Raw genomic sequence first — 11,270 nt, 5'->3', positions numbered from 1 at the left:
ACCTCGGTTGGTCGCCATTGAGGGGCCTGGTAGGAATTTTCCCACTTGGCAAATTGGCTCTGGCCTGGTGGTTTTCGCCTACCTCGTAGCAACTCGTCACAACTTTGGTTTTTGGCAGTAGGCATTAGATTATCTCTGAAAGGTTACAGGTGGGGGGGAGGTTGCTGCCATCACCTCCCCCAAAATGCTGAAGGGTACTCCCTTAAGGAGTCCGGGGGCGTGGCCATGTCCGAAGCCGTGGTAGGTGAGGGCCTAAGGCACGCCCCCTAGCGGTGGCCCCAGGTGAGTTCCTAGTTGATCGGCATCGCAGGGCTCACCCAACGGTGGTTAACCCTTCACAGACTGCCAGCAGAGCGGGCTGGAGTCGGATATAGACGGTTAGATCCAATGCCTAAGCCAATACCTCTCTACACCCGTAATCAATAAAGTTGTGGCCTTTTATGCCCATTAACCTTATGCAATGTGTCCTGTGTCTTTATTTATTCCGGGAGGGCTTGGGGTATCACCACACATCTTGCCCATTGATTTCAATGAGTCTCCTCTGAGTATGACTAATGTTAGATACCACCCCAGTCAAACAGCAGCCTTATTCAGATGGATGTTGTTGTTGTTTAGATGCATTACAAAATCATAGTGCAAACAAGGAACAAGGAACCTGACTATTTCTGTGCTCTGCAATGTAGGGCAGCTGGAAGCGATGGAGTAAAAGTACAAAACATCTGAAGGGCACTGAGTTTAGGAAGGCTGGTGTAGGAAGTCAACAATATATCCAGACAGCTCATACAAGTAGACAATGTCCTATTCTGAAAAAGAAACAGAGGCACACATGCTGCCTAGCCAATAAGACATGGGTGGAAGTGACTTTGATGATTCCAGATACTGCAGAAAGTATGGACAAGTCGTATTCCATATGATGCCTTTCCTAAAGGAAGCTCGGGCACTGTGCATCTTCTGGAAGTCAAGCACTTTAAAGTCCCATGATTTCAATAGAAGATTCCCACTGACATCTCTTTCACCCTCTGCTTTAAGGTCACACAAGTGGAATCAATTTATACATCCTGCTTATGAGGCTTATGAGTGCTTTTTTACAGACCGCACCACATCTGTGGCTGCTGGAATCCCCTTCCTGCCAGCCTGCAGGTCGCACCCGTTGGGGGTGGTGGTGCAAGGTGCATTTCTGAGATCCTGAAGTGTTGCTATTATTATAAGTAACTGCTCTGGTGCTTCTATGGAGGGGGGGGCATCTTCACCACCCCACCTCTATGCTCATTGCACCAGCGGGTATGATTTATGCCATGCTTGGAGTCATAGGAGCGCAAAATGTCAAGATAAATTGACTCTTGTCTGGGGACCCTGGGATGCACTAACTCTTAGGCAGAGTTGATGTGCTTTTTTTCGTGTGTTCTATGTAAAAAAAATGAAAATGAAAATGAAAGAGGTTCCCTGGGAGAACTTCCATGCCAAGTTCCAGGGGTACTAGGGATTTATAATGGATTTTTAAAAGTAGCAACTGTAATCACTGGAGCTATAATTTTAAGCAAAGTGACAATGCTGAACAAATAGTTTCTCCTCAAAGGTATTCCTCACCTGTGAACGCACCACTGACAGGTCTCAAAAGCTGGCCATTGAAATGGTTTTCTAGCTTTAGATTGAAGCACCTACGTAGTTCACAGCCTAGCTAAACAGAAGTGTGGGGAATTGCTAAAGGAGGGCCCATCGAAATAGTCACCATGGCCTCCTCTCATTGAACTGTATCACCCCAGTTCTTCACACAGGGAGCCGCTTGTCTGAAGCTATCCTGACATGAAAATCACAGTTCTTGTCAAAAAGGAGCACTGGAATATTAAGATTCTCCTTCCAGCGGTAGGTTTTGATGCAAGCAGTTTTTCACAGGCTGCAATCACAGAGCTGTTTTATTTCATTCCTGTTAATTTTTGCATTATATTTGAGCTTTCATATGCTGTAAAAGGCACTTCCGGGAAACTAATGGAATATAGTGCATGTCAAAGGCGAATTTAGGGGAGAGAGCTTCTGGGACATTGCAGCAGGCGCCACAACTATGACATCTGCCACTGAGATTTGAGATGCCAAGGTTCTCCACTGTGCGTGTTCAGTGCTCATTTCCATGTTATTTGATTCCAGAAAATGCCCATTTGCAGCCCACTTAACATATAAATTGCAGGAATTTGGGGTGGTATAGCAGCATATAGTTAGAATCATAGAATCATAGAGTTGGAAGAGACCACAAGGGCCATCCAGTCCAACCCCCTGCCAAGCAGGAAACACCATCAAAGCATTCCTGACAGATGGCTGTCAAGCCTCTACTTAAAGACCTCCAAAGAAGGAGACTCCACCACACTCCTTGGCAGCAAATTCCACTGCCGAACAGCTCTTACTGTCAGGAAGTTCTTCCTAATGTTTAGGTGGAATTTTCTTTCTTGTAGTTTGAATCCGTTGCTCCTTGTCCGCTTCTCTGGAGCAGCAGAAAACAACCTTTCTCCCTCCTTTATATGACATCCTTTTATATATTTGAACATGGTTATCATATCACCCCTTAACCTTCTCTTCTCCAGGCTAAACATACCCAGCTCCCTAAGCCGTTCCTCATAAGGCATCGTTTCCAGGCCTTTGACCATTTTGGTTGCCCTCTTCTGGACACGTTCCAGCTTGTCAGTATCCTTCTTGAACTGTGGTCCCAGAACTGGACACAATACTCCAGGTGAGGTCTGACCAGAGCAGAATACAGTGGTACTATTACTTCCCTTGATCTAGATGCTATACTCCTATTGATGCATCCCAGAATTGCATTGGCTTTTTTAGCTGCTGCATCACACTGCTGACTCATGTCAAGTTTGTGGTCAACCAAAACTCCTAGATCCTTTTCACATGCACTGCTCTCAAGCCAGGTGTCTCCCATCCTGTATTTGTGCCTTTCATTTTTTTTTGCCCAAGTGTAGTACTTTACATTTCTCCTTGTTAAAATTCATCTTGTTTGCTTTGGCCCAGTTGTCTAATCTGTTAAGGTCATTCTGAAGTGTGATCCTGTCCTCTGGGGTGTTAGCCACCCCTCCCAATTTGGTGTCATCTGCAAACTTGCTCAGGATTCCCTCAAGCCCATCAGTTATTTCCTGATGTTTCCATGTGTGGAAAGGGTAGAGGATTAACAATATAGTCCAATGATGTTCATTGCTATATCACACCACACCCACTGGTGTGAACAAAATTTAGCACGACATGCTGGTATTTGGGTGAAAAGGCTACAGTTCCAAAGTAAAACAGGCACTGCAATGTGAAAGGAACGTTAGAAAACAGGGCAGAAACTCTAGCATTATAATCAGGAAATTTTCTACATCTGAATGCACCCTCGAATGCTAATGAATTTTCATGAGAACTTCTTTTTTTAAAAAAAAATATCAAACTGATGTGGAAGCATGGTGAATGGAACTTAAAACTGCAAAAAATAGAAACTGGAAGAAACCAAAATAGACATATTTGCCCCTCCCTAGTGCCCCCATAGCCAATGGCACAGTTGCAGCTTACCCTCAGTGCCACTAACTACTATGGAGTAGAAATATACTGGAAAGCTGAAAATGAGTGAAGTCCAGGTATTTTCTCATAGCCTAGATATAAATAGGGGTGAACAGGGCATTGCTTCATTCAATAAATTTCACAGCCAAGTTGTTGTTTTAAATAGCTATTGAAAGTTCATCTTGATTAGCATAAGGTTACCAGATTTTTTTCAATGAATCCGGGGACACTTTCCAACTTCCTACTAAATAGATGGATTTTGTCAGGGGACTGATTTGTAAATCCGGGGACTGTCCTTGGGAAACGGGGATGTCTGGTATCCTTAGATTAGCATCCCAAAACTTGATGTTTTCATGTCAATGTGATATGGGCTGTTTTACATATAACACTAATAGACCCTCCAAGTGTCCCTATTTTCTAGGGACAGTCCCATATTTACAGAAGCTGTCTCAGTTTCTGATTTGATCCCAGAATGTCCCACTTTTCCTCAGGATATCCCTATTTTCATTGGAGAAATGTTGGAAGGTATGGAGTTATCTGACCCCCAAGCCATCTAAAGGCAGTCCTGTATAGGAAAGACGTTTAATGTTTTATTGTTATTATTATTTATATGTTGGAAGCTGCCCAGAGTGGCTGGGGTAACCCAGTCATATGGGTGGGGTATAAATAGTAAAATTATTATGGAACAGGACACCCCTATTTCCATCGGGAAAATGTTGGAGGGTATGCACTAATCACTTCTACACATTGCTAAAGCATTTTGACCACACCTTTTCTATGAAGTTTGAAGGCGTGGCATTGATTAGCTCAAATTCCCAATCCCTTGCTTCTTCTGTGCTTGCAAGCATGTTTTCAAGGGTGTCCTCTTCAAGAAAGGTGTGGTGTACATAGGCATTCAAGGTCGCTGCCTGACAAATCCCAGGAAAAGCCTACCAAGGCCCCAGATCTTCTGGAAGCACTGAGGGTCTTCCATGCAAACTGGTTTTCAGAACCCCTGGTTTAAGCAGTCTTAGAATGGTTTTCTTGCTTTGAATGGAATATATATTTTGTCAGCAGCTCATTTTCCCTAAGCTCATTTTCCCTTTGAGAAAAGGTTCCAGGATGCTTCAAACTCCACCCTGAATGAGTCCTTTTGTTTATCAACTGATTTCACCTCCAGAAAAGGGCCACAGTTCAGTGGTACAGCACCTGCTTTGCCTGGAGATGGTTTCAGGTTCAATCCCTGCCATATCCAGGTAGGGCCTAGAGAAAGGCCTCTGTCAAACTCTGGAGAGCTGCTGCCAAGACAATACTGAGCTACATAAACCACTGGCCTGCTTCAGTGTAAGACAGCTTCCTATGTTCCTATAGGTTGGATGACCAGGTTACGAGGACTGTGCAAGGCAACTCTGATTCTCTTTAGAGCCCCATTCAGCAATCCAGATCCAGGCCCTGAATTGACCCAGGGGCTTCATACAGACCCTAATGTTTAATTAGGGTTTAAAACCTTAATTAAACATAAGGTCAGCAGCAAGTGGTGACGTGGAAAGAAGAGAAAATGCAGGCAGACAACTCACCTGCAATGCCAACTTCTGCCCTCCCTCCAAAACACATTTTAATCAGGCCTGCTTCATATCCTCTGCCCCCTCTCCTCACGTCCTAACTCTGCCCATTCTCTGACAAAATAAAAAAATTCCTTCAGTAGCACCTTAAAGACCAACTAAGTTTATATTTTGGTATGAGCTTTTGTGTGCATGCACACTTCTTCAGATACACACTTCTTCAGATACATTCTCTGACAGCTCCAGATTGCTTGTGTACCTGACCCAGGGAAGTCCAGGGCCACCTGAACCCGCTCTGGACAAATCCTGGATCGGCCTGGGATTTGGAATTTGTCCAAACCAGATTCACAACCCTGTTCTTAGTGTCACCTGACATGCAGAGATTTTCTACAAAGTAGAAAAAAGCCAAAAGTAAAGTTATTTACTTTAACATAGAGAGTGGGAAGATGGGGTGAACTGCTACCGACCCAACAAAAAATTGCATCAGCACTAAGATGGGACCTTTCAACCCACCTGCTGGCAAGGGGTTAACCTTACACATTTAATATCCTACCTCATACAGGTATAATTGTGGTAAGGATCAAGGTTTGATAGTAACCTTAGTATGTGGGTGCTCCTCCTTCAGAACACAACAGTATAAAAGCCATGCAAATGGAGATGAATGGAGCATAAGCCACTGAGGTAATTAAAAATGTATTTTCCATCTCCTAGTAATTGAATTGTGTACAAGCTGCAAGTTAATGAGGTCATCTACCCTCGAGCACTGACAGGAAAGCAGGAATAATTATCTTTCAATTTTTTCTTATGTAGCAATTAATTTTAACCATTCGCCTACACCCCACACTCCCACTTCTCTCATCCCAGTCAGTCAAAGTCATAGCTAAGCGGAATTGACAAGCAATTGATATGGTGGAGGCATGGAGCCGCCGAGGCGGGCAAGGTAATCAAGGGGCTGCAGCTGTTGAGGGCTAAGCGCTTCCAGGTGAACGTCGCCTGAGATTTTGCATCCTGCCACTCGGAGGACTTGGGACATACAGTGGTGGCTGACAACACATCTGGTGCCAGGTGGGCTGGGAGGGGATACTGCAAATCCAGGAAGGGAACAGAAGGATGGACAAGGATTGATGAATGGACAAGACTCCGAAACAAAACACCTTTTCGAAGGCTCGCATCCCACTACCAACTACCCCGGGATCAAACAAGTTTAGCTGCATGGAACAATGATGTGTCCTTTGCTTGGATTCCAGATGTGAGCATGCCCACTTAAATCTAAAGCCACCATCAGGAGGCTCCCTGTTCACTTGGGAAGTTCAGCACACAGATGGGCTCTCAGTTCACTGTCATCTCAGGGAGAGCTTCGTGCTTCCCAGGTGTAGGGGTGGAGGAGAAATTGGATTCAGGTTGCATTTAAAGGTGAACCTACCTAATTCACACTTCCTGATGCAGTATGTAAACCAATGCCTAACCTTTCTTCAAAATGCACACCTGCCTGGAGAACTGCAGTGTGAAATTTGGACAAGTGATGTGTACAAAAATGCACATGCTAGGGTAAAGAGTGCACGTACTAAGGGTAAACACACACAGTGTGTACAGTAGGCAAATTATATGCAAAATGTGTCTAGTAGGAGAAATGCTGATTAATTTACATGTGGACTTAAAAAAAAAGAATCACAAACTGATATGTGGAAAGGTGGGAAACTGAACTAAAGATTGGGAAAAAATAGAAGCTGAGAGACACCAAAAGGGACATATTTGCCCATGCCTAGATAGCAATTTCATCCTTGGAGGATCTGCAATATGCCAAAATTGACAGATTTGCCCCTCCCTACCCATGTGGACCACAATAAAACACTGGACATCAATGCAATCCTATGGGGCCACTTAGTTACATCAGAGGTTTGCACTTCTATAATTAAGGTGGCATCTTAAGCCTATAATCTTCAGGGAATTGTATTGGGATCAAGGCTCCCAGCTGTGGTGCAGGGGAACCCCTGCTTTGATCTTGAGAGCCGCTCCAGAATGGTACAATGCTTAAGCACTAACTAGAAATTCCTAGTTAGTCTGTCTATGAATGCTTGACATGATTTTGGGTGTCCATTGTTAGCTCTTTGCATGCCTCCTTAAGGCCCACATCTACTATCAGTATAATATTACCCTTGCTTAATGGTGTAGCTACAGTATGAAGCTTTCCTTTTCCCTTTTTGTTGTCTTCAACACACAGCGTTTCAAAAGACAAATGAGTTTTAAAAGTACAAATGTTTTAATGAGCAGAACCGAAAGGTCATATTGCCTGCTTCTATACAATCCCCAGCATTTATTTCAGTACATTTAATGAGCATCCTGCCAACCTAGCAGTTCGAAAGCACGTCAAAATGCAAGTAGATAAATAGGAACCGCTACAGCGGGAAGGTAAACGGCATTTCCATGTGCTGCTCTGGTTTGCCAGAAGCAGCTTTGTCATGCTGGCCACATGATCTGGAAACTATACGCCGGCTCCCTCGGCCAATCATGCGAGATGAGCGCGCAACCATAGAGTTGGTCACGAATGGACCTAATAGTCAGGGGTCCCTTTACCTTTACCTTAATGAGCATCCACATCTGGGACAAGAAAATAATATTAACAACACTCCCTCTGATGCTTTGCGAGTACTTTCTGAATGATTTGCAGAGCTTGCACGTCACCACAAGCTATTATATCTTACTAAATTCATTATCTCATTAACAGTAGATCCACAATTCTTCTTTGCTTTAGCAGACAGGTGGGATGGGATTCTCCAGCTGTGCCCTGCAAACCCTGTTCAGAATGCCCTTAGTTCCTTAATGTAGTGGATACTTATAATAAATAAATTTTAAAAAATTATTATTTATACCCCGCCCATCTGGCTGGGTTTCCCCAGCCACTCTGGGCTGCTCCCAACAGAATATTAAACAGAATAAAACATCAAACATTAAAAACTTCCCTAAACTTACTTGCTGTGCAGGAACCTGTGGCAGTTCTTGAAGCGTGAGAATCTGCTTCATCATAACAGCTCTAGGACAAAATGCCATTAGCCATGGCCAAATTTCTCATGGCTTGATTTGGACCTGGGCTTGCCAAAACCAAGCTGTTTCCCAAAAGATAAATAAGTGACTAAAAAAGTGCATTTTTCCTGAGTCAACTAGACGCCAATTTTCAAAGAACAGCTTCTTGTTTAATATCAAAACTTAATATTCTTAAATAAGGAGTCATTCCTTGAAGTAAGGATCAAGTAAGCTCCCAGTTATACCATCAGTACAGGAACAGAGTCTTCTACATGCATCACCTCACCCAAACCCTTAAGACCCTATCTCTTCCCACTTATCTAGTTGTCAGGGCCATCTTAAGGTCATCGGGCGCCCTGGTGCAGGGATCCCTCGGGCGCCCCCCCACTCTAAAAAAAGAGGAAGACTCTTACCTGGCGTGCCGGGCGGCAGGAGAATCACGGCGGCCCCCGCACCTCACAGCAGGGCCACGCTGTGCCGGAGGCTGCCTGCCTGTCCGGTGCCGCCGGATTGAGTGGGGGAGGGGGCGCCGCTGCTCCGCGCGGCCTTCCTCCCTTCTCCCAGCGGAGTGGGGTGCCTGGGCAGGCCGGGCCATGCCGGGTTCTTTCCCGCCAACAGGCCGCTGTGTTTCATTGGTAGAGGTGCTGCCATGTGGCATCACCTCTACCAATGAAACACAGTGCCGGGGTGAGGGATGACCCTGGCGCTGCAGAGCGGAACGGGGTCCTAGTGCCCCTGTTCCGCTCGCTTCCCTCCCTGCTCTCGTGGCGTGGCTGGTGGAGGGAAAAGGGAGGCCGCCGCGAAGCTCCCCCACTTGCTGGGGCGGCCCTCAGCGCCCCCTGATCGCCCAGGCGCTGTGGTGCATTGCGCCACTAGAGTCAATGGGCGAGCCGGGCCTGCTAGTTGCAGAAAATGGGAGGTATTCATGTGAGGAATCCTTCCCTCTCAGGCATCAGGGGAAACCAACAGCAAGGAGATTGTGCTAGAGACAGGAAAGGATTTGTAGGCCTAATCCTCAATAGTGCTAGATGGCTGTTCCTGAACATACTGAGGAGGACTACTTGCAGTAAATGGGAGTTACCATTTCCTGCATGACCTCTATAGTGTCTAGTGAGACATTCTTGCTGTCGATTCCACCTCCCCATTCACAAAGATAAAAATTAGTTTGGCATTAGGGTGGGATGACCGTCGGTGTTGGAAGAGAATCATATCTGAGCCAGGCTCAACTCCAGAGGAATCTGAGATCATGTTGAAATGCAACATGGATTCTGAATTTGAGGAGTTCATATTCCCCACTCCATTTTTCAGTTCTCCATCACACGATGTAATGGGAGTTCCAGCATAGCAACTGCCCACGTACTTCTCCTTTACTGCTAAACCACTAGGCAAGAGAATATCACCGGCCAATAGTTAACTGACCGAGTCACTGGGAAAGAGAGAGGAGGGGCAGTGTGGTTAGCACTGTGAAATGCACCAACAGAAGCTTCAGATTGGCACAGTGGAAACACACTGGTGAAGCCATCCTCCCCATCCCCGTCCCAGTACACAGCAGTGCCTTGGCCAGAAAGAGTTCGGCTGACTAGTGCCGTTCCAATGTCCACTACTGATACCAGCATGCGGTTCCAAAGAAAGAGTCCCCCATCCAACTCAGTCCCAAATGAAAACATGCTTGTGTATAACCGTCCAGGGGTCCTTTACCTTTTTTTCTCAGGCCTTATTTAAAAGCTCCATCCCCTCATTTCCCACCTGTTCTAACCTGTTCAATGGGGGGCCATTTAAAATACTCATCTTTCTCTCCTAGCTTTGCACAAGGCTTTAGCTCAGAAGCCAGAGACTACAAGACCCTGTGAATGGATGTGGGAGAGGGTATTATTCAGGGGCAGGTTCTTTCAGGAACTGTTTTCCTCCTCCTTGGTCACTTTCTACTCCAAATTATTTTCTGGAGAGCACTTGCCTCAGCCCAGGTGCCACAAAGCACAAGGCTCGATGCTCCCTTACAACAGGACGATAACCAGGGACATTTATTTAACAGGAGAGTGGTCCTGACAAGCACCAGTGGCAAGATCTCAAAGATACTTTAACACAGATAATCACATCCATTAAAGTATTGTTCATCACTACTAATTAACTGCTTTTAACATACCATGTATTCAAGCGCATGGTAGAAAGACATATGTTGTACTACAAAGACAAAAATCACTCAACGAGTAAGGGAACTGCTGTCAGTCAATCCTACACATAGTTTAGCAAGCTCACCCCCTGTAATGGCAGATTAAACCTGGCAGATTTGATGAGGCATGATCAGCTCTATATATTTCCATTTTCAACAGCAGGAGCCCCCCCCCCCAATGCTATGCCATGTTCTCCTTCCTATCTAGCTCAGAAACCACACGCACACCCTCTGCCAGTTCACTCTGCTCTTAGCAGAAGAGTAAGAATATCTGAGGAAATTGAGTTGTATATTCCATTTCAAATTACCCAACTTAATGATGTAGAACGGAGGGGGCAGGAGCAGAAAAACACTCAGGTCTGAATGGATTTTGTATAAGAGCTGTTCAACAGTGGAACAGACTAGCTCAGAAGGTGGTGGACTCTCCTTCATTGGAGGTTGTTAAACAAAGGTTGAAAGGCCGTCTGTCAGATTTTTTTATTTTTATTTTTGCTGTGGTTTCTGCTTTGCAAGAGGTTGGACTAGATCAGGCATCCCCAAACTTGGCCCTCCAGACATTTTGGGACTACAATTCCCATCATCCCTGACCACTGCTCCTGTTAGCTAGGGATCATGGGAGTTGTAGTCCCAAAACATCTGGAAGGCAGTTTGGGGATGCCTGGATGAGATGATTCTTTGGAGCCCTTTCAACTCTACAATTCTATGAATAATGCCACATCTCAATTTGACTTTAGTTCATAAATAGGTTGCTGGCTTTACCAAACCTTTATTTTATTTATTGATTCAAGTATTGACATGTTACCCTTTTGCATAATAAAATATCAAGGTGGCGAACAGCAAAATATCATAAAGCAATACAAAATAATCGCTTAAAAGACTGCCTCATCTAAAAAGAAAATATACTGTACAGGCATGTTGGCATAAAAATCATTAGCAAATACTAAAATTAGATGCATTCCTTGGCTAGGAATTTTCATTTCTGTCTTTATTAAGAGTTGTGACTTCTTGCA

The sequence above is a fragment of the Zootoca vivipara genome, chromosome 1, assembly GCF_965207765.1.
Source record: "Zootoca vivipara chromosome 1, rZooViv2.hap1.1, whole genome shotgun sequence".
Taxonomy (NCBI): domain Eukaryota; kingdom Metazoa; phylum Chordata; class Lepidosauria; order Squamata; family Lacertidae; genus Zootoca; species Zootoca vivipara.
The sequence above is the reverse complement of the archived record's forward strand: the minus strand, read 5'-3'. Positions refer to the sequence as shown.